This window comes from Mustelus asterias, chromosome 1 (genome assembly GCF_964213995.1).
Source record: "Mustelus asterias chromosome 1, sMusAst1.hap1.1, whole genome shotgun sequence".
Taxonomy (NCBI): Eukaryota; Metazoa; Chordata; class Chondrichthyes; order Carcharhiniformes; family Triakidae; genus Mustelus; species Mustelus asterias.
Window position 1 is genome coordinate 157917000 of NC_135801.1, and position 27809 is coordinate 157944808.

The window sequence follows — 27809 nt, forward strand, 5'->3', positions numbered from 1 at the left end:
TTCAATCCGTGAGCTCATCCAAAACTCTGCTGCCTGAATTCTAACCTGCACCAAATCCCATTCGAACATCACCAATGTCTTCACTGACCTGTAGCGGTCCCTGGTCTGTCCCTCAATTTTTAAATCCTGAACCTTGTTTTCAAATCGCACCATTGCCTTGCTTCTCCCTATCCCCATAACCTCCTCTAGTCCTCATGAGATATTTGAGCTCCTCCAGTTCTAACCTCCAGCATATTTAAGATTTTGATTGCTCCATAATAGCAGCCATGCATTCAGCTGCCTGGGCCGTAAACTCTGGAATTCCCTCTATAAACTCTCTGCTTTGTTTCCTCTCTATCGCCCTTTATTAGGAGCAGGAGTAGGCCATTCAGCCCCTTGAGCCTACTCTGTCATTTGATAATGATCACGGTTGATCTGATTGTGGTTTCCTTAATATCTAAAACCTCCTTGAGTCATGTTGAGGTCAAAAAGGAGGAGGTATTGGGGTTCTTGAGAAACATTAAGGTAGACAACTCCCCAGGGCTGGATGGGATATACCCCAGAATACTGAGAGAGGCAAGGGAGGAAATTGCTGGGGCCTTGAGAGAAATCTTTGTATCCTCACTGGCTACAGGGGAGGTCCCAGAGGATTGGAGAATAGCCAATATTGTTCCATTGTTTAAGAAGGGTAGCAAGAATAATCCCGGTGAGCCTTACATCAGTGGTAGGGAAATTATTGGAGAGGATTCTTCGAGACAGGATTTATTCCCACTTGGAAATAAGTGGATGTATTAGTGAGAGGCAACATGGTTTTGTGAAGGGGAGGTCGTGTCTCACGAACTTGATCGAGTTTTTCGAGGATGTGACGAAGATGATTGATGAGGGTAGGGCAGTGGATGTTGTCTACATGGACTTCAGTAAGGCCTTTGACAAGGTCCCTCATGGCAGACTGGTACAGAAGGTGAAGTCGCATGGAATCAGAGGTGAGCTGGCAAGGTGGATACAAAACTGGCTCGGTCAAAGAAGACAGAGGGTAGCAGTGGAAGGGTGCGTTTCTGAATGGAGGACTGTGACAAGTGGCATTCCTCAGGGATCAGTACTGGGACCTTTTCTATTTGTAATATATATAAATGATTTGGAGGAAAATGTAACTGGTTTGATTAGTAAGTTTGCGGAGGACACAAAAAGGTTGGTGGATTTGCGGATAGCGATGAGGACCATCAGAGGATACAGCAGGATATAGATTGGTTGGAGACTTGGGTGGAGAAATGGCAGATGGAGTTTAATCCGGACAAATGTGAGGTAATGCATCTTGGAAGGTCTAATACAGATAGGAAATATACAGTAAATGGCAGAACCCTTAAGAGTATTGATAGGCAAAGGGATCTGGGTGTACAGATACACAGGTCACTGAAAGTGGCAATGCAGGTGGAGAAGGTAGTCAAGAAGGCATACGGTATGCTTGCCTTCATTGGCCGGGGCATTGAGTTTAAAAATTGGCAAGTCATGTTGCAGCTTTATATAACCTTAGTTAGGCTGCACTTGGAATATAGTGTTCAATTCTGGTCGCCACACTACCAGAAGAATGTGGAGGCTTTGGAGAGGGTACAGAAAAGATTTACCAGGATGTTGCCTGGTATGGAGGGCATTAGCTATGAGGAGAGGTTGGAGAAACTTGGTTTGTTCTCACTGGAACGACGGAAGTTGAGGGGCGACCTGATAGAAGTCTACAAGATTATGAGAGGCATGGACAGAGTGGATAGTCAGAAGCTTTTTCCCAGGGTGGAAGAGTCAATTACCAGGGGGCACAGGTTTAAGGTGCAAGGGGCAAGGTTTAAAGGAGATGTACGAGGCAGATTTTTTACACAGAGAGTAGTGGGTGCCTGGGAACTCATTGCCAGGGGAGGTAGTGGAAGCGGGTAGGGTAGTGACTTGACAAATACATGAATAGGATGGTAATAGAGGGATAAGGTCCCCGGAAGGGTAGGGGGTTTTAGTTAAGTCGGGCAGCATGGTCGGTGCAGGCTTGGAGGGCCAAAGGGCCTGTTCCTGTGCTGTAATTTTCTTTGTTCTTTGTTCCTTGACCAAACTATGTATATGGCTAGGTGTCAACTTTCGTTTGATAACAATTATATGAAGCACACTGCAATGTTTCACCACGTTAAAGGTGTTATATAAATGTGAGTTGATGTTGTTTTTAAGCTGCTACAGGAGCCAGACTCTTACATTATTAAAATATATTTAAATTTGATGTTATTTTAATGCCACTGATCTAATTGTCCATTGCTGCATGGTGCGTTGGCATTTTCATGTGGAGTGAAAGTGAGTATATCTATCTGATATTACTAAATCCTCTTTTACACTGTTCACATGATAATTTGCGAGTATTACTAATATATGGCACTATCTTTTGTATCTTCGGTAATGTAATTATGGAATCATAGAATCCCTACAATGCATAAGGAGGTCATTTGGCCCATCGAGCCTGCACCGACAACAATCCCACCCAGGCCCTACCCCTGTAACCCCACGTATTTACCCTGCTAATCCCCCTGACACTAAGGGGCAATTTAGCATAACCCCTCTGCAATCAGCCTAACCTGCACATCTTTGGACTGTGGGAGAAAACCGGATCATGCAGGGGAAACCCACGCAGACACGGGGAGAGCGGCAAACTCCATACAGACAGTCACCTGAGGCCGGAATTGAACCTGGGTCCCCGGCACTGTGAGGCAGCAGTTATGAGTTGTTTAAAATTATGAGTTGTTTAAAAACATTTCCCTTTTTTGAATGTTTTACTTTCCTCTCTACAATTCTGGGACATCTGTGGCAAAGAAAATATGGCTAACACTGCAGATTAGTGACTTGGGGATTGTCAGCAGTGGACCCGACCCACCGGTGGCTATACACAGTGCAGGTGTTAGTGTTGCAGTTGACAGATCTGAGTTTAAATCTAGTTTTAAATAGCAAGTAGACACTGGCTTACTCGGGAGTGATTTTTGGTACAAGTGTCTAGATTGCTGGAAGGAGAGGAAAAACTCGCTCCAGAATCAATCTTTTTCCACATCACTCAAGCATACCTCTTGGTGATTATGTAATGAATATCATTAACCAGATTCATGGAGATACTTGCAGGCAGGATTGCCCCATCTTGTGTTCCAAATAGTTGGTAGATGTTTATAATCTGTATTTACATATAAGAAAGGGTAGGGAAAATCCCATCAGCCTCTTCCCACTATGTGACTGTTTTGTAACAGTTTATTCCAAAGAGCCAATTATATTCACAAGCACAGCTCTAATTCAGCTCTACCATCTTTGGAGAATTGGTTCTTTGAGGGAAACGGCTTATTGCTGGTTAACTGAGCTGCCTGCGTAACAAACGCTTCTTTATTACTAATATCGCCCAGGTGAATGGCAGTTGTACACTACAGGAAAACACTTATATGAAAGTGTTGAATGTTCCCATTCACAAATGTTTATGCAGCAATTATTTTTATCAGGTGTTAACAGACATTTGACAATTTCTTATTCTTGGAATAATGCCAAACTGAAGAAAAGCAAGACCATTTTACTCCCACCTTGTTTAACTCTTTGACTGCTATTACACTCCAGCTGCTTTTAAGTAATTAGTCAGTCATGATCTTATTGAGTGATGGAGCAGGCTCAATGGATCGAATGGCCTATGCCTGCTCCTATTTCTTATGATAGCCTTTAACACTATAAACCAACATTTTAAAAGTTCCTAAAAAGTAAGCACACAAGGCAGCTCTTTCTTCTCAATAAAAACAAATTACTGCCAATGCTGGAATCTGAAACAAAAAGAGAAAATGCTAGAAAATCTCAGCAGATCTGGCAGCATCTGTAAGGAGAGAAAAGAGCTGACGTTTCGAGTCCAGATGACCCTTTGTCAAAGCTGAATATCTGGACTCGAAATGTCAGCTCTTTTCTCTTCTTATAGATGCTGCCAGATCTGCTGAGAATTTCTGGAATTTTCTCTTTTGAGCTCTTTCTTATCAGTTGATTAGGCATTCATCCATCATTGGAGACGATGGACTATGCCCAGGATGTTTATCACTTCTGTGTTGAAAGTTGTTTCCTGCGGCTATAGAGGCCAATTTGTGAGTGGCAGTCCCTTCCGCAGCCACCCAGAGGAATACCATTGGCCCAAGCTCGACTGATTTTTTTTTTCTTCTGGTGGGCTCTCTGTTCCATTATCAGGTAATTTCTTTTGCCCTCTGCTTTTTCCATGTCCTTCCCGTGTCCAAACAATCCGGTCAGCCGCAAGGACTTCCCACGTATCAACTTTGACCCTGGTCAACTTGAAGTCTCATTTGCAGACATCCTTATATTACAGACATGGATAACCTTGTTGGTCTTCTGCTGATAGTAAGCTCATCATGGAGCATATCATTGTGGTCGCAGCCATTGTGCATTCAGCTCACCTGAGTCAGCGGAGGCACCATTGGCTGGGTCAGGAGGATGCTGGGGATCCCTGCATGCTGGTGTACATCAACATTCAGTGCTCTGTCCTGCCAAGAGATGCCTAATATTCATCTGAGGCAGTGGAGGTGGAAGCTGTTCAGCTGCTTTTCTTGGCTTGCGTAAGTTGTCCATGCTTTGCTACTGTAAAGGAGGGTGCTGAGAACACAAAGCTGGTTCATCATGGAGCTTTGTATTTTCGGTTAGTTTGCTGTTGGCCAACACTCAGTAAGGCAACACGATGGCACAGTGGTTAGCACTGCTGCCTCACAGCGCCAGGGACCCGGGGTTCAATTCCTGGCTTGGGTCACTGTCTGTGTGGAGTTTGTACGCTCTCCCCGTGTCTGTCTGGGTTTCCTCCGGGTGCTCCGGTTTCTTCCCACAGCCTGAAAGGCATGCTGGTTAGGTGCATTGACCCGAACAGGCGCCGGAGTGTGGCGACTAGGTGAATTTCATAGTAACTTCATTGCAGTGTTAATGTAAGCCTTACTTGTGACTAATAAATAAACTTTTTAACTTTACTTTTAACTTCTCATCTTTGACATGACAGCTGCATCTGATACTGAAGCACACTTTCAATAGCTTGTAGATCAGTTCTCCTGGGCCTTCAAGGAGTTTGAGCTGGTAATGAACATCAGAAGATAAAAGCCTGGACATAAAGACTCTACCTTCCATTAACAATGAATACTTCACTTTGGAGGTCACCCAGGAGGATTCCTGAATGACACCATCAATATTAACATCATTGGCTCAAGTTCGAGTAAGTCCAATTTCTGTAGAACCCTTGTTAATGTTCATTTTGAAAATCCTGGAACGACATGTAGCTCTACCTACACCACAAAGACTGCGGTGGCTCATAACCATCTTCTTAAGACAATTAGGGATTGGCAATAAATGTTGGCCAAAGCACAAGAATTAATATTTTTTAAAAACGACTCATGGTTTATAAAGCTCTTTTCATATAAGATAGACAAGTGGCTTATAAACATCTAACTGTTCCATAAACAGCTGAAGAGAAACCAATTGCTAATATTTTGAAATTTTCCAGAATATTCTGTTTCTGTCTTCTGTTTTAACTAACTATTTGCAGCTTGAGCCATTCCTGGCTACTTCACTGTTGATAGAATGTTGGTTCAAGTCGTTTTTTTCAAGAAAAAAATCCCCTTGGGTGTTTTTTGTATAAAATGAATGATGTCAGAGATGGAGAATAAAACACTTTATTAACAGTAAGTGTTTCCAGATCTGACTCCATATGGGTTAATCATTTTTACACTTCGTGCTTCCCTAAATTTGCATTGCTTAAGCTGGCTCCCTTTTCCTGACGGAATCATAGCTTGGGGAGCTGTTTTGTGGATGCCATGCTCCTGCAATGCAACTGCAGAAAAACTAAATGACAAAGTACCGAGAAAGAGCCTGCATTTGGTGCCATTCACAACCACAGGACGTCCCAAAGTGCTCCATTGGGTGCAAAAGCTTAATTACTTCCAAAGCGTGGTGACTGTTATATAAGCGAAGGTGGCAGATAGTTTGAACAGAGCAACGTTGTATGCATCTCAAGGAGATAAAACAATCAGTTAAGGGCTGAATTTTATGTGTCCCTGGGAGGCGTGTTTCCCCTGGGATGGTACGTAGAGTGGGGTGGCTGGGCTGCCAATTTTGGCACCGCCGCCAAATTCAAATGAACAATTAAGGATCAATTAGGTTTGTTATCAATCAAACTGATGCTGATAATATGCTGCGTAAAATGTTTGGTGTGGGCAGCAGAGAAGGAAGCTCACTTTTTTAAACTTAAATGTTTAAAGGGCGGGAAGGAAGAGGGGGTTGCTTTTCAGATGCTTTGCTGATGGTGGGCCCCCCTTAGGCTGAACCTCCCCTTCCTACCCGCTCCCTCCCTTGAATGCACTCCCTTCCCCACACAGTGCCCTCTGCCCTAACCTACCCAAACACTCCTGGCCCAAGACCCAAACTTACCTCCAAGAGTCCTCTCTTCTCCTGCAGTCCCAGTAGTGGCCACTGGCACCTTCTGGCGCTGTCAGGGACAGATGGAGCTGCTGGCCAAACGGATTGGCCTCCAGCTCCAGAGGTTGGGATTCCCGCTCCAGGAAGTCCTTCCCGACCCTCGTTAATCAGCCCCACAGCGCTTTTTGGCTGCAGGATAGGTCATCGTGGGGCATGTTGGCTCCACACCAACATGGTTTCCAGGGGATCATGCTGTCTGCCACACCCCCAGTATTATTCAGCCCTGTGTGTTTTGGTGATGATGGTTGAGGGATAAATTTGGTGGGAATACCGGATGAGTTCCTGGTCTATTTTAAATATTTCCGTAGGATTTTTCATATGTACCTGAGCAGGCAGATGGGGGCCTTGGTTTAACATCTGATCTGTGATCAAGTTCTGGATAGGATCTTGAACCCACAACCTTATAACTAGGAGGCAAGAGTACTTCAATTGAGTCAAACAAGATAGATGAAAACTTTCTCCGTGCTACTTCAACAATGTGCCTTAATGACCTGTGACTAGCTGTGAATACTGTGGCTAACACAAGTTTTTTCATTTCCTATTTCATGTCCATAGAATCCCTGCAGTGCAGAAAGAGGCCATTTGGCCCATCGAGTCTGCATCGACCACAATCCCACCCAGGCCCTATCCGCGCAACCCCACGTATCTACCTTGCTGATCCCCTGACACTAGGGTCAATTCAGCACGGCCAATCCACCTAACCCTAACATCTTTGGACTGTGAGATGAAACCAGAGCACCCGGAGAAACCCATGCAGACACAGGAAGAATGTGCAAACTCCCCATAGAGAGTGACCCAAAGCTGGAATTGAACCCAGGTCCCTGGTGCTGTGAGGCAGCAGTGCTAACCACTGTGCCACCGTGCCACCCCAATTTATGTCAATTTATGAGTATTCTGTGTATTTTACTGTTGAGTACTTAGAAACACAAGGAACTGGATGCAGACTGGTCAGATGTACATCACATAGGAATATTACACATCATAGGGAGTGAAACAGTTGGAAGTGTTATAGCCATAATATATTTAAGAAACGTTGGCACAGGTATTGGCGATTTTTGGCTCTTTGCAAACATTGTGGGAACAGCAGTGAAAGAGTCCTGAGGCAGACATATACAGACTGTACTCTGTGGAGCGGTGTTTCAAGACAATAATGCCACTTGACTGCCTATTTAGCTTCTCTGTTTTGAAATGAAAGTCCTTTTGGCTCTCAGAGGGCTAATTTTCCCATTTGAATGAGCAGCTGAAGAAGAGTTACAAGAGAACTTTGCTGTGAACTATCCTCAATGCTTGTGTCCGGTTCTGGGAAGAGAATTGAACGTTCACAGTGTGTATCATATGCAACAAAACCCTCTGGTTCTTTGACGTTTCCATTCTCCTTTAAACGTGAGGCAATTGTGAACCATGATGTTTTTTGTTAAAAGCCAATTACCATTGGAATTGACTTAACTGTTCCAATGGTCTCCTGGCCAGACCCCAATTTCCATCCTCCATAAACCTCAGTTCGTCCAAAACTGCTCGTAACTAGACTTTACACCAAGACTTTACCCATCATTCCTGCGCTTGCTGCCCTACATTGCCTGCCAGCAATAGCTCAAATTTAAAACTCTCATCATTGTGTTAAAATCCTTTGGCCTCACCCCACTATAACCATGCTACCTTCTGCCGCCTTAAAACCTTCACTTGATCTTATGATCTCCTGAAGAACTTATCCAATTCAGGTTTCTTATGTATATTCCATTGTTCCTCCATTGATGGTGGTGTTTTCAGCTGCCTAGTCTATTCTAGAAAGCCAGATGATGGATAGAACAGGAACTTATCTTAACACTAAACATCTTAAGCTTCTCTTACTGAGACGCACATTACAAACATGCATTTCCAACTTCGACAACCACCGTGTTATTCTGCACTAATATACTCTCTTGAGCAAAATGGTGAACCAATTAAACTAAATCAAACATACTGAGGGACATTCTGCCCTGACATCTTGGAGCACACATGAATCCCCAGTTCATGTCAACCATCCGAACACAATTTAATCACCATGCCAATGCCCTAAGTTCTATAATTTTCTCCCTAACCCTCTGACTCTCAAACTCCTTTAATGCACTCCTTAAAACCTACCTCTTTGATTATACATTTCTTCACCTGTCCTGATATTTCCTTATGTGGATTGGTGTCAAATTTTACATTGTGTTCAGCACAGAATTAGCCATTTAGCCCAATTGGTCTATACTGACGTTTATGCTCCACCCTACTTCATCTAACTCTATTAGTACATACTTCTGTTCCTTTCTCCCAGTTGTGTTTCTCTGGCTTCCCCTTAGAAGCTGCTAGCCTCAATTTCTATAAAGGAAAGTAAAGTTTAATTATTAGTCACAAGCAGGCTTACATTAACACTGCAATGAAGTTACTGTGAAAATCCCCTAGTCACCACACTCCGGTGCCTGTTCGAGCACACCGAGGGAGAATTTATCATGACCAATCAACCTAACCAGGACGTCTTTCAGACTGGGAGGAAACCGGAGCACCTGGAGGAAACCCATGCAGACACAGGGAGAACATGCAAACCCCACACAGACAGTGAATCAAGCCGGGAATCGAACCCAGGTCCCTGGCACTGTGAGGCAGCAGTGCTAACCACTGTGCTACCATGTCACCCCATGGTCCACGCCCTATGGTCGTGTATTCCATATTCACATCACTCATTGGGAAAATAGGTTTCTCCTCAATTCCCTAATTAACTTATCAGTGATTGCCTTCTTTTTATAACCTTTAATTTTGGATTCCTTCACAACTGGAGTCATTTTCACTGCAACTACCCAACAAATTAATTATCTTAAAGGCCTCCAGCAGGTCACCTTTCAGCTCCTTCTTTCCCAGTGAAAGGAGTACGGGTCTTTTCAGGCTTTCTAGATAAGTATATCCTCTCAGTTTTGGTATCATCTTTGTGAATCTTTTTTTGCCCTTCTGAATTTCCTTCATGTGCTTTTCATGCAATAGAGGCCAGTATTATGTGCAATAGCTGGGATATAATCTAACCAAGGTCCTTGGGCAGAGAGGTGGCAGATGGAGTTTAATCTGGATAAATGCGAAGTGATGCATTTTGGAAGAAATAATGTAGGGAGGAGTTATACAATAAATGGCAGAGTCATCAGGAGTATAGAAACACAGAGGGACCTAGGTGTGCAAGTCCACAAATCCTTGAAGGTGGCAACACAGGTGGCGAAGGTGGTGAAGAAGGCATATGGTATGCTTGCCTTTATAGGACGGGGTATAGAGTATAAAAGCTGGAGTCTGATGATGCAGCTGTATAGAACGCTGGTTAGGCCACATTTGGAGTACTGCGTCCAATTCTGGTCGCTGCACTACCAGAAGGATGTGGAGGCGTTAGAGAGAGTGCAGAGAAGGTTTACCAGGATGTTGCCTGGTATGGAGGGTCTTAGCTATGAGGAGAGATTGGGTAAACTGGGGTTGTTCTCCCTGGAAAGACGGAGAATGAGGGGAGATCTAATAGAGGTGTACAAGATTATGAAGGGGATAGATAGGGTGAACAGTGGGAAGCTTTTTCCCAGATCAGAAGTGACGTTCACGAAGCTCAAGGTGAGAGGGGCGAAGTATAACTCCGATAGTAGAGGGATGTTTTTTACACAGAGGGTGGTGGGGGCCTGGAATGCGCTGCCAAGTAGGGTGGTGGAGGCAGACACGCTGACATCGTTTAAGACTAACCTGGATAGTCACATGAGCAGCCTGGGAATGGAGAGATACAAACGATTGGTCTAGTTGGACCAAGGAGCGGCACAGGCTTGGAGGGCCGAAGAGCCTGTTTCCTGTGCTGTACTGTTCTTTGTTCTTTGTTCTTTGTTCTGGACCAGTTTAACACATCTTCCCTGCTTTTCAATTTTATCCTTCTAGAAATAAATTGTTTTGCATTTCTTTTATAATGGCTTTATTAACCTTTGCTGCAACTTCTATTGATTTTTGTACCCATACACCTAGATCCCTTTGGTCCTCTACCTTATTCATATTCGTATAAACCAAGCAGTATACGGCCTCCTTACTCTTCCTACCGAAATGCAGCACTTCACACTTAACTGTAGCATTACAGGTCTGTCCTTTCCTGGTTTCTCCCTCCCTTTTTAAATGTTCTCATAACACTTTTATGGAGTTTTGGGATGTTTTGCTGTGTTGAAGGTGCTGCAGAAACCATGCAAGTTATTATTGTTTGATTTGACATCAATTGTTTAAGCTAGCTGTGTGTTACTCGGGGAAACCTGTGTTGTTTCCTGCAATTGAAACACAAGCTTTGAATCATTTGTTCCAGAGGGAAATTAATGATTTTAATGAAAAATATTTATCACGAGGAAGAAAATTGGAAGAATTGATGTGGGTTGCATGTGACAAACCTCTAGTTCACCTCCAGCTCTAGCCAGATACTATTAAACTTTGGTTTAATAAATGTTGTTGTTGTGAATGGACAACACAAAAATGGCCTGAAAAGTTAATTTTGTTTTAGTTAGATTAATCAAATAGCCACCCAGTCTCTGCTGAGCAGATTATTTCCCTAACTTCAAAGCTAGTCCTCCCCAAACAACCATCCCACAGGGTTTTATAAACTATAGGCAAGATCCAGTAAGAGGCACACCAGGCACACACATTTCTTCAGATTGCTTCTGAGGTGAGGCAGAACAACTGATTGTTCAAATAGGCTTTCCAACAGACGCAGCTTGTTCACAGAGCTTTTCCTGCCGTGGGCTGGGATCTCAGAACAGCTAACTTGCATACGCTGAAATTGCTTCTGTTATACCGTTTTCCCTTTAGATCTTTTCTTATCTGAACCAGAACCTCCTCAGAAGACATTCTTAATTACCTTCATTTTGTGAGTCCACTTTTAGAATGTAATTGTGAAGTTCAGACCTCACCTTTTAAAAAATTTGTTCATGGGATGTGGGCATCGCTGCCTGGGTGCCAGCGTTTATTGCCCATCCCTGAGGGCATTTAAGAGTCAGCCACCTTGCTGTGGATCTGGAGTCACCTGTAGGCCAGACTAGGTAAGGATGACAGATTTCCTTCCCTAAAGTGAACTAGTTGTGTTTTTATGACAATCAACAATGATTTAATGGTCATCATTGGACTTTATTCCATATTTTTATTGGATTCAAATTTCACCACTTGCCACCAGCACAGCGATTAGCACTGCTGCCTCACAGCGCCAGGGACCTGGGTTCGATTCCCAGCTTGGGTCTGAGTGGAGTCGGCATGTTCTCCCCGTGTCTGCGTGGGTTTTTTCCGGGTGCTCCGGTTTTCTCCCACAGTCCGAAAATGTGCGGGTTAGGTTGATTGGCCATGATAAATTACCCCTTAGTGTCAGGGGAATTAAAAGGGTAAATATGTGGGGTTATGGGGATAGGGCCTGGGAGGGATTGTTGTTGGTGAAGATTTGATAGGCTGAATGGCCTCCTGCACTGTAGATTCTATGATCACAGCACGATCAGTGAATTCTGGAAGTCTGTGCTGTTGCTGGGGTAAGGTGGCACACTTTTGCATTGTTTTAATATTATTTGTTCACTGGATACGGGTGTCCAGGGACTAATGCAGGTTCCAATATATATCACTCCAGGTCAGAGCAGGTAAGGACAGAATATTTCCTTCAAGGAGATTCATAAACTAGATGGGGATTTTACAACAATGTGGCAGTTTCATGATCACCATTACCGATACTAGCCTTTTATTGCAAGTTTATTTGAATAAACGATGTGTGGGTTAGGTGGATTGGCCATGCTAAATTTACTCTAGTGTTAGGGGGACTAGCTAGGCTAAATGCATGAGGTTATGAGGATAGGGCCTGGATGGGATTGTGCTCGGTGCGGACTGGATGGGCTGAATGGCCTCTTTCTGCATTGTAGGATTCCATGATTCTATTCTATGAATTTAATGTCCCTTGCTGACATGGTGGGCTTTGAACTCACCAGGGAAGTGGTATTGAGCAAACTATTGAGTCTGTGGACTGACAAATTCTCTGGCCTGGTTGGACTTCATCTTAATGTCTTGAAAAAAGTGGACAGTGAGATAGTTGATGCATTGGTTTTAATTTTCCAAAATTCCCTACATTTGGGGAAGGCTCCATTACGTTGGAAAATAGCTCATGGAGTAGACAGAAAGCAGAAAACTACAGGCCCATTAGCTCAACATCTGTTGTAGGGAAGATGTTAGAAGCAGGACACTTTGAAAAACACAAGGCAATTAGGCAGAGTTAGTGTGATTTTGTGAAAGGGAAATCTTGTTTAACTTGCTTATTGGCGTTTTTGGAGTCACATACGCTGTGAATAAAGGGGAACCAGTGGATGTACCAGCTAGATTTTCAGAAGGCATTTGATAAGGTTCCATATCAGAGGTTATTGTGGAAAATAAAAGCTCATGGTGTAGGGTGCAACATTTTGGCTTGGATAGACAATTAGCTAGCTAACAGGAAACAGAGTTGGCAGAAATGGGTCTTTTTCTGGTTGGCAGAATGTGACGAGTGGTGTGTCACGGGGGCCTCAACTTTTTAGAATTTATATAAATGACTTGGATGAAGGGGCTGAAGGGATGGTTGCTAAATTTGAATACGAAACAAAGATATGTAGGAAAATAAATTGTGAAGAATTAAAGAATCCCTACAGTGCAAAAGGAGGAAAACTTGGCCCATCAGGTCTGCACTGACTCTCCGGAGGAGGATGTAAAAGAGGATGCAAGGAGGCTCTCCAGAAAAGAGGATGTAAGGAGGCAAGAAAAAGACGTAGGTAAGTTAAGTGAGAGGGCAAAGATCTGGAAAATGGAGTATAATGCGGGCAAATGTGAGAGATTGCAGAAAGTTGAGATTCAGACAGGCTTGATCAAAACCGTTAAGATCTTAAAGGGTATTAACAGGTGGATATGGAGAGGATTTCTCTTTTCGGAGAAACTGTTTAAAAATAAGGGGTCGCTCGTTTAACATAGAGATGAGGGGCGATTCTCCCAACCTGCTGTGCTGCTAGACCAGCGCAGCAGCCCGGGAGATTCAAGCATAGGCCGTTTAGGAGGCTTCCCACTAGGCGCCACGGCCTCCGCATGTCTCTGGCCTCCGGATTTCCGGTCTCGTCAGCTCCGCGCCAGAAATCGGCGGGGAGCTGATTTAAATATCACAATGAGTATTTTTATATCATTCGTGGGCCTGGAACTGAAGTCTCCGAGCCCGCTAGAGTCACCCCCACCCCCGCCAGCAGTGTTTCACTCCGGTGGGGTTTACAACAGTTCCCCGCAGAGAAGTCTAAGGGATGATCTAGTAGAGGTTTTCAGGATAATATGAGGTTTGATGGAGACAATAAAGAGAAATTGTTCCCTTCAGCAAGTAGGTGAATAAATTGAGATGAGATAGATTTAAAATTATTGACAAAAGAGGGGAGATGTTTTTCATTCAGAGCTGTCAGGACCTTGAATGTTCTATCTGAGAAGATGCTAGAAGCTGATTCCATATATAATTTTGAAAGGAGGTTGAACAAGCAGTTGAGGATGAGGAACTTGAAGATTTACTGACAAAAAGCAGGGAGGTGGAACTAACTCATTCAAAGAGTAAGTGCAGACCGATCAAATGATATTCTTCCGCGCTGTATGATTGTTGATTCCAAGAATCTGGTTGCAACTGGCTTCTAACTCACTGGCTTGGATGATTCACCCTGGTACTTCCCATACAATGTATCTGCCCAAATATAGGAAGGCATATTTAAATAATGTGGCATCAGGAATTTGTGATAACATGAGAAATCAAGGAAATCCAGTAATTGGGAATGTTAAGGCCAGTTGGTAACAATGGAGAATAGTACGCCAAGGGCTTGAGTAAGATGTTAAGAGGTTAAAATAGGGGAGACAGTGGTGTGGTGGTATTGTCATTGGACTAGTAATCCAGAGACCCAGGGTAATACTGTGGGGACCTGGGTTCGAATCCCATTGTGGCAGATGGTGAAATTTGAATTCAGTAAAAATCTGGAATAAAGTCTAATGATGACCATGAAATCATTGTTGATTGTCATAAAAACCCATCTAGTTCACTTTAGAGAAGGAAGTCTGCCATCCTTACCTAGTCTGGCCTACATGTGACTCCAGATCCACAGCAAGGTGGCTGACTCTTAAATGCCCTCAGGGATGGGCAATAAACGCTGGCACCCAGGCAGCGATGCCCACATCCCATGAACAAATTTAAAAAAAGGTGAGGTCTGAACTTCAAAATTACATTCTAAAAGTGGACTCACGAAATGAAGGTAATTCAGAATGTCTTCTGAGGAGGTTCTGGTTCAGATAAGGGAAGATCTAAAGGGAAAACGGTATAGCAGAAGCAATTTCAACATGTGCAAGTTAGCTGTTCTGAGATCCCAGCCCACAGCAGGAAAAGCTCTGTGAACTCCCAACAAGCTGGGTCTGTAGAAAAGCCTATTTGAACAATCAGTTGTTCTGCCTCACCTCAGAAGCAATCTGAAGAAATGTGTGTGCCTGGTGTGCCTCTTACTGGATCTTGCCTGTAGTTTATAAAACCCTGTGGGATGTTGTTTGGGGAGGACTAGCTTTGAAGTTAGGGAAATAAAGGGGTTTGGAACTGGGTAAATTTAGGAATACTGTGTATAGCCACTGAGTTAAAGTGTATTTTTAGTTGACTTTCTTGTTGCATTTCACTGTTTAATAAACATTTATTTTGTTTTAAAATGATCACAAAGATGGCCTTGACACATCCTTCCCTGGTTTTCACACCTTTCCTCACATTATAACAAATTGCAAAAATACTGGGCTTTTTTATTCATTTGTGGGACATGGGGCATTACTGGCTGGCCAGCATTTATTGCCCATCCCAGGTTGCTCTTGTTCAGAGGGCAGTTGAGAGTCCAACCACATTGCTGTGGCTCTGGAGTCACATGTAGGCCAATCCAGGTAAGGACGGCAGATTTCCTTCCCTAAAGGACATTAGTGAACTAGATGGGATTTTCTGACAATGGTTTCATGGTCATCAGTAGATTCTTAAACCCAGACTTTTTTTTATTGATTTCAAATTCCACCAGCTGCCATAGCGGGATTTGAACCTGGATCCTCAGAATGTAGTTGAGTTTCTGGATTAATAATCTAGCGATAATGTTACTAGGCCATCGCCTCCCTCCAGTGTTGAGGACAGGTGTTTCAAGTTTCCCTTCTTAGATTTGGAATACCCTGGGGTATAACATAGGCTGTGCTCTTAACAGAGCAAATGAATCATGTGTCATATTTAGTCTCATTGCTGTCACAGTGATGGCGAAAGAAGAGTGATCAATTGTAGTTACAGAGTTTAGAAGAGTGAGAGGAGATCCCATAGAAACTTAGAAAATTCTAACAGAGTTAGACAGGGTAGATTCAGAAAGAATGTTCCCAATGGTGGGGGAGTCCAGAACTAGAGGGTCATAGTTTGAGGATAAGGGGTAAACCTTTTAGAACTGAGGTGAGGAGAAATTTCTTCACCCAGAGGGTGGAGAATCTGTGGAATTCGCTACCACAGAATGTAACTGAGGCCAAAACGTTGTCTGATTTCAAGAAGAAATTAGATAAAGCTCTTGGGGCTAAAGGGATCAAGGGATTTGGGGGAAGGAAGGGATCAGGATATTGAATTTGATGATCAGCCATGATCAAAATGAATGGCAGAGTAGGCTCGAAGGCCAAATGGCCTACTCCTGTTTCTAGTTTCTATGTTTCTGTATTAATTATAGTCACAAGCCTCATGAATTTTAAAAGAAGTAGCTCCCCTATTCTATTGGCCAAAAGATACCAGTCTCTGCTTCTCTGTAGCAGATTCCCCAGTCCTGGGGCACCCATATTCCACCCTCACCAAGGCAATCTTCCTGGCATTGGCAGGGCGATTGGCAGAAGCCTGATATTATTATCGTGCGGCTGGTCTCTTGTCTGAGTTACTAGATGCTGTCAGTGCGCAGGCAATGCTACCCAACAAGGGTTAGGATGCTGGGAAGTAAGAATCAAATAGAATTTGCACTTGGATCTCACAAAGCTGTGGTAGCATTGTGCAAATTTAACCAAATTAACCAGTTATTAAATTGGAAAGAGTGCAAAAAAGATTTACAAGGATGTTACCGGACTGGAAGGTTTGGATTATAAGGAGAGGCTGGATACACTGGGATTTTTTCTCCTGGAGCGTAGGAGGATGAGTGGTGACCTTATAGAGGTTTATAAAATCATGAAGGGCATAAATAAGGTGAATAGCCAAGGATATTTTCCCCAGGGTAGGGGAGTCCAGAACTAGAGGGCATAGGTCTAAGGTGAGAGGGGAAAAGTTTAAAAGGGACTTGAGTGGCAACCTTTTCACATAGAGGGTGGTGCGTCTATGGAATGAGCTGCCAGAGGCGGATACAACTGCAACGTTTAAAAGACATTTGGACCGATACATGGATAGGAAAGGTTTAGAAGGATATGGGCCAAATGCAGGCAAATGGGACCAGTTCAGTTTAGGAAACCTAGTCAACATGTACGGGTTGGGCCAGGGGGCCTGTTTCCATGCTGTATATCTCTATGACTCAATGGGCCCGCTTTTACCATCAGGTTGCACCCATATTTGGGCATGGAAATTTGGTAAAGTCGGGCATGAAGCAAATAGTGTCCGTGCCAGTTCCCCCTTTACCAAGGCCCGAAAATGGCCGCAATCGGGATCGCGCCTGAAATGGCACGACAGCCATTTAAATGTATTTGCATGCATGCCCAACTTTACTGGCACTTCCCCCTTTACCACCATGTTCGCTCATCCAGATTTGGCATGAAACTGACATGCTCCACAAAAGTCTGATTTGGGCGCTCCAGTTAGTGAGGAGGTAAGTGCCGAGAGTCCGATGGCTCGCTGCTTGCGATCGGGGTGTGTGGGGGAGGAGGGGCCCGTGATCGGCCTGAGTGGCGGAGGGGGTGGGGGGATAAGGGAGTCAGTAATGTTGAGGGGCGTGGGATAATGTCTGTAGGGGTCAGGGGGAGGCATTATCTGGCCCAGGAGCGATGTGGCAGGACAGCTGCATTCTATTTTTTTTTTGCACATGCGCAGTTGGAGGCGCCGATCTGAGCTGCAGGATTTCAAAGAACAAAGAAAATTACAGCACAGGAACAGGCCCTTCGGCCCTCCAAGCCTGCACTGACCATGCTGCCTGACTGAACTAAAACCACCTACCCATCCGGGGACCATATCCCTCTACTCTCACCCTATTCATGTATTTGTCGAGATGCCCCATAAAAGTCACTACCGCTTCCACTAACTCCCCGGCAACGAGTTCCAGGCACCCACCACCCTCTGTGTAAAATGTCTGCCTTGTATATCTCCTTTAAACCTTGCCCCTCGCACCTTAAACCTGTGCCCCCTGTGTAATTGACTCTTCCACCCTGGGAAAAAACTTCTGACTATCCACTCTGTCCATGCCTCTCATAATCTTGTAGACTTCTATCAGGTCACCCCTCAACCTTCATCGTTTCAGTCAGAACAAACCAGGTTTCTCCAACCTCTCCTCATAGCTAATGCCCTCCATACCAGGCAGCATCCTGGTAAATCTTTTCTGTACCCTCTCCAAAGCCTCCACATCCTTCTGGTAGTGTGGCGACCAGAATTGAACACTATATTCCAAGTGCGGCCTCACTAAGGTTCTATAAAGCTGCAACATGACTTGCCAATTTTTAAACTCAATACCCCGGCCGTTGAAGGCAAGCATGCCGTATGCCTTCTTGACTACCTTCTCCACCTGCATTGCCACTTTCGGTGACCTGTGTACCTGTACACCCAGATCCCTTTGCCTATCAATACTCTTAAGGGTTCTGCCATTTACTGTATATTTCCTATCTGTATTAGACTTTCCAAAATGCTTTACCTCACATTTGTCCGGATTAAACTCCATCTGCCATCTCTCCGCCCAAGTCTCCAACTGATTTATATCCTGCTTGTGGGTGTGTTAAGCACCACCCACAAGCTGGTGCAGTGCGATTCAGAATCGCTGATATTTTTACAGACAGAGTGTGTATGGGGGCGCCTGAGAACAGGTCTAAAAGTCGGATCTGAAACACTGCCAGTTTCAATTTCTCCCAGCACTTAGAATCAAAATGGTAAAATAGGGCCCAATGACTCAGACATCAGTACCATGGGCACTGAGAGAAATAAATCCAAAGACAGTTGCCACAACTAGCTACCAGGACTGCCTTCACGCTTCCATGACACTGTAACATGCCCGGTCTACAGTGTACATTGTTTGCTGTGGAAATAGTGTAAGTGCTCTGTGCCAGTGAATAATTGCCAGAGAAAGGAGATTGATCCACTCACCCAATACATGTGTACATATTCAGTTACATGTTGACATATACAATGTAACACACTCAACAAGTGCAGAGGCTGCCATAACTCACAAGCTAGCGTTCTTTCTGAAGCCAGTTAAAGCTGAAGGTTTTATTACTGTTTTTATTGCAAACTTTTTAAACCACTGAATCAAGCCAGTATTATTCATGGTCGTGTAGCACATGCAACAAATTTATTTTTTAATGAAAATGAGAAAGTTTTTATTTAAATCAAAGTTTATCCGTTGACTTTGTGACAATTAAAGTGAGATTGCAGGTTAGGCTGAATCTGCCACATGAGTAGGACGAGAATGAGCCCCAGCCATTTACTGTAATTGCGTTCACATGAAAGGTTCGTATGTTTTATATATTGCTTTACAGATAAATGGTTGTAGTGGATGAAGCACGTTTTGGTGTTGTGAGAAGGATTTGAGGAAATGTCATATTTATAATAATGCAGGATTGACTTACTGCATACATATAGTGAGCCTCGTCCATGGTTCACTTAACAGCAGTTCACTTATTAGAAACAGAGCAGCATTGTTACATTGCCAGTGCATGTGATGCTCAACTGATCAAATGAACTCAAAAACCAGCATAAGTCATTGAGCCAAGGGTGGAGTTGATGATTATAGTGATGCTTTTTATCATATTTAATTTTTTCCCCCTCTGGCAACTGGTGTGGACAGAAATCTGTTGTGAAACAACAGTGTCAGAGTGCAAACAAATATAGTTCAAACGGTGATTCCCAAACATCCTGGGAGACCTGGAGATCCCCAGGTCTTGTGTTTTTAATTCAATAGTAAGCTGTTGTTGACAAAAGAGATTTTCACCTTGAGAAATCCATTGCACAGCTGTGCCAGCATTTTATTTGAGACTAGTTCTCTCTTTGTGTGTGAGCACATGTTAGAGTGCTGCCAGTTTAAAGGAGTGTGGGATAATGTAAGGTATTTCACTGTAATTAACAGCAAAGAGGTTGCTGTTTCAGCATTTGGAATACAATAGGGGCTTGTTATTAACTGATATTATGAATACCATGATGCATTCAAAATGAATGAGTGAAAATGATACGAGGTGTACAAAACATCAATTAATCTTACAAAATGGAGAGAAGATACGGTAGTTATTATTTTGCTTCAGATTTGATGCTTGACAGCCCTGAAACGCAGCTGGAGTGGTACATATTGGAACATGCTGTAGCCCTCTGACAAGATGGTAAAGTTGAACCTGATGATATTGCTGGTGATCATGTGGAACACCATTTACAATGAAGAAATGTGCAGCAAAATTATTTTTAGGGAAAAACCGGTCCTCTTGTCCTTTGAGCTTTTAATTTTGCAATGCAAGTTACATTGCGGTTCTCACTGTAAAGAGATGAGGCCAGTAAGAAGTCTCACAACACCAGGCTAAAGTCCAACAGGTTTATTTGGTAGCAAATACCATAAGCTTTCGGAGCGCCGCTCCTTCGTCAGAGTTTGCACATTCCGCACAGGTTTCCTCCAGGTGCTCCGATTTCCTCCCGCACTCCAAAGCTGTGTCTGTTAAGTTGACTGGCAATGATAAATTGCCCCTTAACGTCAGGGGGATTAGCAGGGTAAGTATGTGGGGTTACAGGGATAGGGGCTGAGTGGGATTGTTTTTAGTGCAGGTTTGATGGGCTAAATGGTCTCCTTCTGCAACTCAGGGATTCTCTGATTCTCTGACAGTTGATTAAAATGGTTCAGGGGGATTTGACAGCAATTCTAATAGCTCTTCAACATTTTACAAGCAGCAGGGAGGGAAATTTGAAGGCTTACCAGTGTCTAAAGGGTGGGAAAGATCAGCTGTTACTGCAGCAGCTGCACTTGACAGACCATTGAGGCCTTTGCATTTAATTGCAAAGAAGAAGCGCAAATATTGTTTAGTTTTAGATCATTTTGAGCAATTCATCCTCTTTGCAGGGGGCTGATTGGAAAGGCGCCTAAAAGGGGTGTAGATCAGGGTGATGTTTCTGCAACCACTGGATGGGTGGCCCTCTTAAAGTGGCATTGCCCAAGTGCCAGGGGGATGGGGCATTCTGGAGGAGATACCTCCAGTGAGAGCCTGAGAGGGAGGGACGAGCCGGTAAATGGAAATGGACATCCACTACCTCCTGTCGCCTGCAGGGCAAGCGGGACGAGCAAGAGTCAAGAAAAATTCAGAGGGGATTGGGTGCAGAGGTCGATGTGGCACAAGGGTAAACAGACTTTGGGCAAATTGTCCGAAAATTTGTCTGTCAGGGTCTGATTGAAAATCAGCACCTATCTCTCCACAAACACAGCTGCATTTTCAGACCAATTTCTTAGTGCATCTGGGGGTGTGTCACTCTGGTGGGGTGGGGCCTCATAGAGCTGGCAAGGCTGACGCCACAGAGATCCGGGCGCCATCTTTAAAGAATGCCTCAGACTGCGTTTAAAATGTATTTTCCTCCTCCCCATGAACTCTTCCACTGGTGGGAAAACTTTTCTTTTTCATTCATGGGATGTCGCTGGCTGACCAACATTTATTGCCCATCCCTAGTTGCCCTTGAGAAGGTGGAGGTGAGCCGCTTCTTGAATCGCTGCAGTCCATGTGCTGTGGGTTGACCCACAATGCCGTTAGGGAGGGAATTCCAGGATTTTGACCCAGTGACTGTAAAGGAACGGCGATATATTTCCAAGTCGGGATGGTGAGTGGTTTGGAGGGGAACTCGAAGGTGGTGGTGTTCCCATGTATCTGCTGCCCTTGTCCCTCTAGATGGATGTGGTCGTGGGTTTGGAAGCTATTACATTAGTGACAGGGTGACACAGGAAACCAGCCTGCTGGCTAATTAGCCTCATTAATGAGCCATTTAAAGGTCATCAACTCTGATCCAACCAGGGATGACTCAGGGATTTGTCGTTAAATTGCATGGTTTTCTCGTTACAGCTGAAGGGCTTAGCTTCTTTAGTGCCCAATCGAGGGACCAGGCATCAGGTGTCTGCTGAGAGCCACCCCCTGCCCTTGTATCTGACCTGTCACCTCCCCCTCGTCAGCGGCCCCCTCCCTGCAATTCTCATGCTGCCCTCACTCACCTGGGTCCCTCATCGACCATATATCTTTGTTGGGTGCATTACTGGTAGCAGCCACTGCTCTTGGTGGCGTTAATAGGCAACAGAGGGCTGTTGGCCACTGACTGGCCGACGGGTCTCGGGGAATGGGAATTCCACCACCAGATCTTAAATCTCGGGGAAGGCTCAACAGTGGCTTCTTAACTGGGTTGGGCCTCTCACAGGTTAGCACTGATGCCTCACAGTGCCAGGGACCCCACTGAGGTGATGTGGGTCTCCCACCAATTCTCCATCCTGTGGTTGGGACCCAAATCAGGAACACTACATCCAACCTGATCTTATATCGAAAGAAGAGGCAGAACAAGTTCTGACTGGACAGGTCAACTGGTTGGGCACTCAGACTAGATCAGATACTGGTTTTGTCATGTTGGAATTAAGTACTATAGGGAAACACTGTAAAGTTGGGAATGTAAATAGGACAAATAAAACATTTCAAAAACTAATAATGGATAACGATGAAAACAAAGTGCTGGAAATACTCAATCAGTCAGGCTGTATCTGTGGAGAGAGAATGTTTCAGGTCGATGACCTTACATCAGAATGTGCAGTGCTTCTGATGTAAGGTTGGTTCAGCCCTCACCTCTCAGCAGTGAGAGCTCTGCAATAATTCTTGCTTTATTTAGGTGCCCTTTGTTCATTAGTTGGAGTTTGCACATTTTTAAAATTTCATTCATGAGACATGGGCGTCACTGGCTGGCCAGCATTTATTGCCCATCCCTAGTTGCCCTTGGAGGGGAGTTGAGAGTCAACCACATTACTGTAGCTCTGGAGTCACATATAGGCCAGACCAGGCAAGGATGGCAGATCTCCTTCCCTAAAGGACATTAGTGAACCAGATGGGTTTTCCCGACAATCGACAATGGTTTCACGGTCACCAGTAGATTCTTAATTCCAAATTTTTTTAAAATTGAATTCAAATTCCATTATCTGCTGTGACAGGTTTTGAACCTGTCCCCAGAACATTAGCTGAGTTTCTGGATTGATAGTCTAGCAAAAATACTACTAGGCCATTGTAGATTAATTGGCCAAGTTGACCAGATAAACCCTGGGAGGTAATAGATGCTGCCTTTTTTGTGATATTACATAGTTTGTAACTGGTAATCTGAGGTTGACTCACTGTGCACCATGGTGTATGGCCATATTCCAGGATTGGATGGCTATAGGCTTTGTACAGTATGAAGAATGTTTTGGGCCTGGTTCTGTGTTTCTTGCCACAGAGGACTCACAATTAGTCCAGCCCTGCCCTCAATGGGACACATGTAAGCCAAATCTGTCTGGAAAGTTACACCCAGGATTTTCTGCTCTCTGCTGGTCTTGATTGGTTCGGACTGCAGCTTAATCCTCACATCTGCTCATTGAGTTGGCCTTCATTTTGTAGACAGCATACCTTCTGACTTCCTGGGCTTCAGATAAATTTGATGCAAAATTTTCTCCAGTATGCCCAGGCATCACAGGAGTTTTTGTGACGGCGTTTCTGAGTTCTTAAAGAATGTCCAAAATATACAAACAACCGGCAACTATGAGCAAGTCCAGTCCTGTGTTCAGGACTCTTGTGAATCATGGATATAAATGAACAAAGGGAATGAGCTAAAAACTGAGATCTCAGACTTTTCCCCCCCGCCCAACCCTCCCTCTGTCCCAACGCCCTGCCATTGGGCAAAAGCTGATTCAGATTGCTGTGCCAGTTCTGAGAAACATCATGCTCTGTGCCAGGAAATTCTATATCCATTGAATCAGCATACTGGGAATGTCAAGCTGGGAGACGGTCTGCTGAAAGCCAGACCCAGTCAAAAGCCAAAAGGAACAATGCCAATGTCTGCTATTTCTTGTTAAAGGTGCTAGGGATGTGCACTCATTGATACAGTTGGTTGTTACTGGTCATTTTCCCTCTTGTAGGATTTTTCTTGGTGTGAGTTAGGAATATAGGACTTGCGAGCAGGAGTAGGCCATTCAGCTCTTCGAACTTGATCCACCGCTGCCACGCAATAATATAGTATGAAGGGATAGCAGACGAGATATGCTAATACATGATGTAGGTGATGATATACCACTGACACCAGTCAGTCAAATCGTGGGGGTTATAAATAGTGTGACATGAACCCACTCGACAATCACCAGGCAGGAGTGTTCTCTTCCTGTTGGGGAACACTTCAGCGGTCACAGGCATTCAGCCTCTGATCTTCGGGTAAGCATTCTCCAAGGCGGCCTTCACAACACACAACAATGCAGAGTCGCTGAGCAGAGACTGATAGCCAAGTTCCACACACATGAGGACGGCCTAAACCGGGATCTTGGGTTCATGTCACACTATCTGTAATCCCCATGACTTGCCTGGGCTTGCAAAATCTCACTAACTGTCCTGGCTGGAGACAATACACATCTCTTTAACCTGTGCTTAACCCTCTCTCCACTCACATTGTTTGTACCTTTAAGACTTGGTTACCTGTAAAGACTCGCATTCCAATCATTATTTTGTAAATTGAGTTTATGTCTTTATATGCCCTGTTTGTGAACAGAACTCCCACTCACTTGATGAAGGAATAAACCTGTTGGACTTTAATCTGGTGTTGTGAGACTTCTTACTGTGTTTACCCCAGTCCAACGCCGGCATCTCCACATCAGTACTGCTTTTGGCCACTACAGTACTACTTCTGGCCACTGCAGCGGTGTGCCTGGCCATTGCAGTACTGCTTCTGGTCACTGCAGCGCTGTGCCAGCTCTCGGAGCACTGCCCCTGGATGAAGGGGCAGTGCTCCGAAAGCTTGTGCTGCCAAATAAACCTGTTGGACTTTAACCTGGTGTTGTGAGACTTCTTACTGTGCTTACCCCAGTCCAACGCCAGCATCTCCACATCAGCGCTGTGTCTGGCCATTGCAGTACTGCTTCTGGCCACTACGGCGCTGTGCCTGGCCATTGCAGTACTGCTTCTGGCCACTACGGCGCTGTGCCTGGCCATTGCAGTACTGCTTCTGGCCACTATGGCGCTGTGCCTGGCCATTGCAGTACTGCTTCTGGCCACTGCAGCGCTTTGCTTGGCTGTGTTGAAGAGCTGTCAGTCAATTTGATTGGTTGACAGGTCTCATGAGTGGGAGTTACAGAGGCGGATGGAAGTCCTGTTTGCCAATCAATGCTCAAGTGAGTCGCTAGCTTTGCGGTTAGGCACCAACTTTCGGGATAGCACATGCCAATCGCTGACCATCCTTAAAATTCTACCCCAGATGTGGTCTCTCCACAGCCTTGTACAGCTGCAATTAAACTCCCCTACTTTAATATTCCATCCCCTTTGCAATAAATGCCAGCATTGCATGTGCCTTCACTTGCTGTACCTTATATACTAACTTTATTATTCATGTATCAGGCCACCCAGATCCCTCTACCACTAAATGACACTTGTGGGCAGAACAGAAACGCTCTGGAAAGTAGCTGCTTGTTTTGTCTGCATTATTGGGAGTACAATGTCAATACAGGTCCTCTCGGCGAGATCAGTAGAGATGGACAGGAGTGATCTGTACAATGCCTGTCAAACAATCCTGGTGTTTACAGATAGTGTCAGTTCCTATGCACTGGTAGACTGGAAGCTTTACTCAAAAGCAATAATGGGATGAACAGAGTATAAAATAGGACTTGTGCATTCCAGTAGGGTGAAGGAGAAGTTGGGTTACACTAACGGAAACACCAGCTGTTGTTTAATGAAGTCAGATTGAGTGTCCCCTTTATTTAAAACACCTGCACCTCATAGCCTGAAGACCACTAAACAATAAAAGACCAGCGCAATGCGATCATTTATGGTAATAAAAATGCATCCCAATTAGATAGCATTGAAAAACAGCACGAGAAAATATAGAAATCGTTACCAGCTTGTTAAGCATCACAGCAGAGATTCCTGAATGCATAAATTGCTTTCATATGATGCTGGAGGTTAGGAATTTATTTTTGTTCCCACATATAAGGCAATGGTATTCTTTTCATGGTAAACTGAATGAAAAGGAGCTTGGAAGTTAAATCCATTGAATTTCATAGATGACAATTAAAACCCAACCTACGGGATACTGATGCAGTTATTAGTCTTCACTTTACGTCCTGTTTGCATTAGGGGTCATTCTCCACTAATGAGGCAGTCAGTATCTTTCCTGTAACATGCTGTGCACATTTCCATGCTTTAGGGCTCCTGAAGATTCACATAAATTATGATCTAATTTACATGTCAAACAGTCTGGAGTTCCCTCTATTGTAAACACCGTTGTTAGCCTTCATTTAAAAAAATATTTTTGCTTCATTCTTAAAGTTACAAAGGCAATGCTCAGAATGGATTAGGCAAGTCCTTAATCCACCTCTTTGCTTCCTCCAAAAACCATTCAAATTCAAAATTCAATTGAATCCAATTCATGGTCCCCACAAGAGAGACAAACAAGGTCCAAGCTGACAAGATAAGGCATTGCACCCCATCCTGGGCTTGACCTGACACTTGATCTTAACCAAAAGGCCGAGAATCGCTTTAGGTTCATTACCCTTGCTTTCAGAAACACTGTTTCCTGTGCTCATGGGGAAAAATCACTTACATTTTAGTGTGCATGCAAACAATCCAATTCACTCTCTCATTAATTCCAGGCTAGGTCCACAGAGATGTCAACTTGCTGCATTGAATACAGTATCTTACCCTTTTCAGTGACATCTCGCTGTCCAGATCTCCACACTTGGCATGTGCCTTTGGTGTTCTTGAACCAGTAAATTTGTAAATTGAATACTGTTTGTTTCACTGGTGTGTGTTGCCTTCCCCAAATATCCTGACAAACATTGGATGTATGTGTGCGAGGATTCATAGGGGTAGCCATGCCCTATCATCTATGAACACATTAGTTCACTGACTTATTTGGCTGTAGTTTCTTTTTCAAAATTAATTTATGGCTGAGATTCTCCTGGAGATTGAACGATAGAAATGATGCATCTATGGCGTAGGGAGTCTTGAAGACCACATAATGAGGAAATTATAGTCTAACTCGCTGCTTTATTTTGCCACTCCAGTTTTCCTGGAGCTTTATTGCCACTTTCCCATGACCAACCCCAACAATAGTTTGAAGGTATTTATCATAGTTCCTCCCCAATTGAAATCAACAGTGATTGATTGCCATTTTCCTGCATTTTAGCCAGTTTCCAGCTGCTACCACGTGTATGTAGAAATCATGGTGTAAATGATTTGGCAATGGCATGACATTGACATTATCATGCAGCCACTGAATCAGAGGTTTACTTTTAAATGGCAGAGTTTTGAACTTTGAAAGATTTATTCAAGTGTTCACAACTTTAGGATGTCCCAAAGTGATTTACAGCCACTGAAGTGCTTTTGAGATGTAGTCACTGTTGTAATGTAGGAAAAGCAGCAGCCAATTTGCACACAGCAAACTCCCACAGCACCATGTGATAACCAGCAGATATTTTGTCGTCGTGATGTTGGTTCAGGGATAAATATTGGCCAAGCCGCTGGCAAGACTTCCCCTGCTCATCGTCAAATAGTGCCAGAGGATCAATCCTGTTTGAGAGGGCAGTCAGTGCATCAGTATATTATCCTTTTGGACAAAGCATCAAGAACAGCGCAGCCTCAATGCTGCATTGGAGTGGTCAGCCTAGATTTTGTGCTCAGGACTCAGGTGTGGGATTTGAACTCACAACCTTCTGATTACAATGTGAGATTTCCTAAGTGAGCCATTTTTGAAAGTAGGTATTACATTATGCATTCTTCAGTTCAAGGACTCTTAACTGCACAGAGGAAAAAGGTTGACAAGTAATAGAGAAGGAATTGGTATTATTGCCAAAATAATTTTTAGATTGTATTGTTGAATTATTTTTACCGTTCTGAAATGTTTCCTTAACGATGCTTTTGTTTTTTTTTAA

General features: G+C 44.0%; 1 protein-coding gene across 1 annotated transcript in view; it reads left to right on the forward strand.

Moving 5' to 3' along the window:
• The window catches only part of pdzd2 (PDZ domain containing 2), a 486622-nt gene that overhangs the window by 125530 nt on the left and 333283 nt on the right, over positions 1–27809 (forward strand). The gene's annotated exons all lie outside the window — the stretch shown is intronic.